Genomic DNA, 7,303 nt, shown 5'->3' with positions numbered 1-7,303 from the left:
CCCCACCTATTCTAAAATTGAATGTAAGTTATTTATAACGACTTAGTTTAATACGTATAACTAAACTTATCACGCCGCTGATATGCTAGGGATGTTTATTCGATTTTATGTTTTCATGATTTCTCAAGTAAAATCTCGAGTAAAATATCAAATTCTCAAGTAAAATATATTACTCATTGACTACATGATTACTTTTTCAAGATGCACGTGTGCTGGATTTACTATTCTGACATTGTATGTATTTATATACCTCATGACACCAATTCAAAGCAAATACCAAAGATGAAGTCCGAAAATTTAAAAACATAGCTAATATAATCTATAATTCGGAACATCTATCACCGTAAGCGAAAGTCTATTTTCATCAACACTAGAAGCATCCCCCCCCCCCCCACATGTAAGAGGCTGGAATAACGGTGCGTGACTAACGAATCATAATCAATCTAGAGATGGCATGATTCGTTATTGACGGTAATTTCAAACTATGAATTCATATTAAACAATCAGCATTTTTTCAATTCATAACAAACTTTGCGAGATTTCACAATTTTAGTGGATGGAATCTATTCTAGATGTAGTTAGATGCCACAAGGACATATAAGCGATAGAAAGATATTACAGAAAGAGTTGGAAGTTTCTATACTTATCCAAATTGGCATCACAGACGAATCATTAAGAGTCAAGGGGAATAACCGTTAGATCTCCATCTCTCTCTCATCACATTCTTTGATGTTTCCAACATTCACCGCCGAAAATATGGGCGCCTTTTGGGAACACCATGGTTGAGGTTTTTTCTCATCTTGGCGTTTCAATTACCTATATACCATTGGGAGATTCTCACACACCAACAGACAAATTGATTACACACTTACATCGTAAGCATGTTGTGACAGACCTAACTTTCACCAATTTATGTTGTGAAAAAAAATATATATATATAACGAGAAACAACATTTGTTTAAACTACCAAATATTAGGTGTGTTGAATTCTTGGTTGATTAGACTCATTGAAAAGAAATAAAGGTGGCATACAAATGAGAATTCATGCAAACTAAATTTCTTTCTATGAATACACCTATCTCTTGAAGGCTTAGGCATAACTCTTTTTGACGAATGAACTCTTTGAAAGTAAAGATGAATATCGTACGATTGGTTCAGTGAAGGTACACGTCATTAAATGAAATATGCTTGCTTTCGCCATGATCAATATGAACAGAATGATGTGGACAGTTCAAAAAAGAATATAATTTACCCTATTGAGAGTCAACGTCTATGTAGAGTAAAATCAATCCTTTGATATGTGATGGTATATGGTTGCCCTGATTTTCGATTCAATTCTGAACTATGATTTTCTAGCTTAAGTAGAGCTGCACTCGAGTAGGAGTTTGGAGTCATCGTTCAGAACGTGCGCTGATGTTATATGTAATAGCAGATCATATTTCGAAGCCATCGATTGGGATAAAGTCAGACAGTCAGTTCTGATTACGTTTCAACGTTCATGACCGAAGTACAAGGGATGATTATGTTGGAGGCATTGATCGAATTAAACCAGTCCCTAGCTCGTACATACTTCCCTGATGGCCTTACACAGAAAGTTCGTGTATGTGAACTCTTCTATTGGGGTGGACAAAAGCTAATGTGCCTAGTGCCTAAGAGTCTAAGAATGTCATTGCCCTTTCCACTTCCTACAGCTATGGGTCAACATTTTATTTTTAAAAAGCGCATACCCAAGGACGATATATTAACTCTCAAGATCAAATAAACAGTCAACGATGCCCCATACTATATATGAAAGTGGGTTTTGATATCTCAACTATTAAAGATGCGCTTTCGTATCAGTGAAAAATGTCATCAGAAGAGTTAGCATATCACTGAAGATGATACTGCCATGAGATTACACATCAACTTCTGATCAGAATGGTTGGATAGCTTTTGAATATACCTCACTAATCAAATTTACGCTGTAAAGAAGGCGCAGTTTTCTTGTGCTGTATGTAATATTTATTATCAAAGGTGTCTCTTTAATCATATCAACGTCTATGCTATACTTAAGAGACTCACTTTTGATGGTAAGACCGTAAACGTATTTGCGATATGTTATCGACAGTAACATTTATTTAATGAATGTAAACTTACTTCGACAGCATCGAATTTAGCACAAATTTTAGAATCAAGAAGGTATTTGCGATATGGAATCGACAGCAACAATGTTTAATGAACGTAAATTTACTACGACGGCATAGATTGTATTACAAATTATAGGATCAAGAAGGTATTTGTGATGTGTTATCGAGAACGAGTATTTCATGAATGTAAACTTACTTTGACAACATCGATTGTAGCACGCATGATAGAATCAAGCAAACCACAATAACGACTTAACAAATTCATTTGTCTCTGTTTGAAAGCGATATTGCAGATTTTGAAATACGACATACTTATCTGTGTTCTTTTTTGTCGGTCAATTGTAATTAATATTTAAACGTTGTTGAAATGATTGTGTACACCATTACACAACAGCAAATAAGCATTTCTCTTAAAACAAACTATTATGGTATAGCTCAACACTTCAAACAGATATAACAGTAACATACGACAATTACATAAAAGTCTGTACAGCAGATGAATCAGACATATAAACCTCAACTATCAAAGTGAAATAGTCTTTTCGGGATACAATCTTTAGAAATGATTTAAGGATTCACTCCAAACTGGTTCTTCACATCACATTCCTTTCCAAATAGGTTTCAAGATTACACCATTCTTTAGACATCTGCTAGATGCAACTACTGATGAATACGCTATGTAACAAACTTTGCACAAAGTGAGTAAAATGACACCTTTGTACGTTTTAAGAACATATATTCAAATGTATATGCGCTCGCTTTACAATTCATCTTTACTTTTAGATGACACTGTAAGCATTGTGGATGGTTATTCATATAAGCAGTATGGGTGAAAGATTAATACCATTCATATTGACACGTATCTTAATTGAGCTAATGATGGACTGTCCGTCATTCGTACCTTTACTCTTGGAGTTAGGTGAATTTGAGGACAAATGGGATAGTTCTTCGCTGTCAACAGGCAGTCAGTCAATTTCTAGCTTGAAGAGAACCTCATTGATATGCATATCATTCCTTTCCTCCAAGGAAATGAGATGATAGGTCACGACCAACAAGCATATATGCGTCTGGCAGTGGAATTAACTTGGTCACTAACTTAGGATTGTGTCACCCTAATCAATCATCCGTACAACTCATGGCGAAATGTGAGAAATGCATTATGCATTCCTAGGGCAAAGTCAAGTTAGACAGTAGACAAGCGCAGTCACTTATGGAATGGCATAGCAATCAACATCAAAAAGTACATTTATTAACAAAAGATTACAAAATGACTCTGATCCCATATTCTTTGCTGTTACATGTTCACAATTCGTATTAATACGGCGTATGTCTTAGCAGTTTAGTCTGACTTTCTGACATTGGGTATGTGTAATTTCAAAGACTCGAAACTTGGAACAGCCTCGGCTAGTTACTAGAAAACGAATTGTTTGCTTTCCTTCCCCTCACAAACATACTTGGTTGCGAATGCCCCCCCCCCCCCATGTTGCCTTTTAATTGGTAAATGAAGTATTAATTAATGATTAACGTGGAACTTACTCGTACTAATAAATGATATTGAGGAATACATGGTTTTCATTAGTTGCAGGCATAGTGAATCATTAGACGTTCTTTGGGAATTTTCAAGGTTTAATTCATATATAAAGTGTTCAAATATTTGCACATTCTGTTCAATTGGGTTGGGAATGCTTCACGTCATTTGTAGGGTATAAGTTTACATTAATTGTAAACGATCCAATGAATAAGACTCGTTAACCTTTTCACCTGTACGTTATCCGTACTTGTCGCTGTCTGTCTCGGATGACTGGGTTTTCATAAACTCAAACTATTGCTCAACTTGGGAAACACAAGAAATGTCGTTACTCAGTCTAAAAGTTTCTCGTACAGGTTGATCGAAATTCACATGTTATCCCATATAACACAGACCGCACTCCTTTACAGAATAGTTTCCTCTTTTATAGATAAAATAGCTTATACAATAAGGAGAGGGAAACATGCACCATTCCGTAAGGGAAGTTATGTTTTTGTGATGACTGTCTGTCTGTTGTGTGTGTGTGTGTGTGTGAGAGAGAGAGAGAGAGAGAGAGAGAGAGAGAGAGAGAGAGAGAGAGAGAGAGAGAGAGAGAGAGAGAGAGAGAGAGAGAGTCTGCGTGTCTGTCTTTGTGTGTGTCAAAAATTGGTACACCAGTTTTGAACGGTAATGGCTGGAACAGATTAGGTTTTGGTAAGCATCATATGAATGTTGATGAGATATTTGCATAAATAACGATAATCGGTAATTAGGCAATATCTTAAGATTGCATGCTTTAGATTTCCTGTAATTTTGTAAATACATTGATGTGAACAGAGCTCATTCTTTGTATTAAGCTTGTTGATGCTTATTAACCCAAAGTGCATGTGTTCTTTAAAGCATGTTGACGTAGCTGTCGTATTGATGTATGTACATGATTTTCGGTAATTAGGCAATATCGTAAGAATGCAGGCTTTAGATTTCATAAACTTTGGTATAATTAATTTACCAATTAAGGGATGAATCATGTATACCTATAGCTCAGAATTGCATTTCAACTTGTATCGTGTGTTGAACAATATTCTAAGGCTTTTGCCCTTTCGTAAATAAGAAAGCATTCACTTTACATTTGGTAAAAATAGAAGTACCATGGTGTTAAATCTAAAGTCGTTGCTAAATGCCAACAACTTTAGGTACTGTAAATGCTTGTTATGAAACGTTAGTCTTAATAATAATATGTAGTGAAAACACATTGATCAATTGAAAAATAAAAGCATAAAGTATACATAACATATAAGTATATAAAGTATAATGGATTTCATTAAGCATGTATATAAGTTAAAAATACACAAACCGTGTTTTATGCTTCCTGGTTAATAATGCACTAGGAAAATGATTTAGAACGACACGCTCCTAGTCCTACAAGATTATAGTGTCAGTATTTTGAAAGCTAGATATCAATAAATAGAATAATGACACTGGTTACATAAATATGATAGAGCCAGACCCACAAGGATACATTTTGCACTTATCTTATTTATCTGACAGTATTGGTGTTAAAAGGTTAAATGCCCGACTGGGGTCCTAAGCGTGCATTTGGTTGAAAGTAGGAAATAATGGTCCATGCTAGTATTATCTTCATGAATACATTTATTTCGTAGTGGTGATTTCATAACAAGAAGAAAGTTTTCATTACACATTTCAATACTACGTACTGGACGAGATACGGTTTCATAACAAAGAGATTGTTTTCAAAAAATAATACATTAATTACACATCGTTTATAACATTTAACTACGCCCGGAAGAAATGTTTCAGATAACTTTCTCCTAAACGAGAAACTTGACAATACTGTTTTAATTGTAATGATTAAATCCAATACTTTTTTGCTAGAGGAAGAGACATCAGCGTTATATCATTGCAAAGATAAGAATTATTCTATCAAAGCTCTGTAAAGTGTCACACTCTGTTATTCAGGCCCACTTTTCGACTAAAGTCAGCATTCGTAATTACACACAGAAACGTAACACCAAAAACATATAAGATTACATATATTGTACTCTTTCAAGGATACAAACCCCTTACGCTGTCAAGATATATACGAAGCTAAAAGATGCAGTAACTGTACAGCACACATTACAACGATCATAAAATTTGTATTTAATAATAATCACTTCCTAAAAATACCAAAGTAGTTTCACAAGCTACAAACTGAGTTTTATAAACTTGGTTAACTACTTACAGAAAACCTCAAATACACTGTTGGTATATAATATTAATATGGGTAACTATTTGCTTTCAATGACGTAAGAAATCGTCTTCTGACGTTATTAGTACAGTTGATAGCATGATTAGTCCATGAGCCAGACCTCCAAAAAATAGGCTATCAGTATCATTTGGAGGTGGGGGGGCAAGTTCCATCATACCTTTTCTGAAAGCTCAGAATACGATCTTTATGACGATTCTGGGTGGCCATATGAGAAATGTAGCTAAATTGGTTTAAATGCGTAACTATGGTAACCATTGTCAAATTTTAAGATACTTCAACATTGAGATAAACTATGATATCTCTGCTACAAGGTAATGTATAGACACAAATAAACGGTTATTTCCTTGTTTTCAATTATTGGCTATCTGTTGAATGCGTGAGCCTGACTTTTCATGGTCAAGGTCACCAGATATAATAAATATTAATGACAAAAGTGATATTTTTTCAGTTATTCATTAATAAAGCGTTCATTAATTATATAGTGAAAGACCCAAAATGGTATGGAAAACATTGTCACAGTATAATAGAATGCAACAGTACAGTCCTTTTCAATATTTGGTAACAATTACACCCAAACAAATGATACAAAAAACAATATATAAATAAAACGCGTCGTATTGTTCCCTCTTAATACCACATTGTATCTGGTTTTGGTGGTGTCTTGATGTTCTTTGAAACAAGCTAAAAAGTGCATTCTCATCTCAACCAAAGTCATAGTGATCCCACCGTGGCATTTGCTCAGTTATAAATATGCCTTGATAAATTGTAATTTTTTTGGATATTGATTAAGTATAAATGTGGTTTAGAAAGAAAACATTAGTCATAAAACATCTAGTTATTAAAGTTCTTTCACAAGTTTGGTATTTCCGTTTCTTGATTAAGTCTTACACGTTTCAAATAGATGCCTCATAAATAAAGTTGATTTTCACTACTGTATGGATTACACAAATAATATCCCACCATTTACATGACGCTAGTTTATACACCAAGATGATGTGATCATAGCTCACGGTACATCTAACGATCTCGTGACTTATAGGACTTCTTGTCAAGTTGTCGATCGATGTGACCAATCATGCAGTGTTACAACCCTTTCTCTAGTTGTCTAGAAAGGCAGTTGATCAGAATATCGTTTTGCCAGAAGTAGTCAAATTAGAACGTGTCTCCTTACCACAATATCAAACAGGCATATATTAATACAAGATAATATTGGGTGTCCCTTATGTAAGTTCACTCCATGTTGTTATCAGTTTGTTTATGTCTGTGAAGTTAATAGTCATATTGCCATACAGTATGTCTAACTTTCACAGACATAAACACAGTGATAAATGCATGGCATGCATCTACATGTGAGGCACCGCTATTGTTTTTGTATCAATGTATGACAGTGTGATAAGAAGA

The sequence above is a fragment of the Glandiceps talaboti genome, chromosome 8 (assembly GCF_964340395.1).
Source record: "Glandiceps talaboti chromosome 8, keGlaTala1.1, whole genome shotgun sequence".
Lineage (NCBI taxonomy): Eukaryota > Metazoa > Hemichordata > Enteropneusta > Spengelidae > Glandiceps > Glandiceps talaboti.
The sequence above is the reverse complement of the archived record's forward strand: the minus strand, read 5'-3'. Positions refer to the sequence as shown.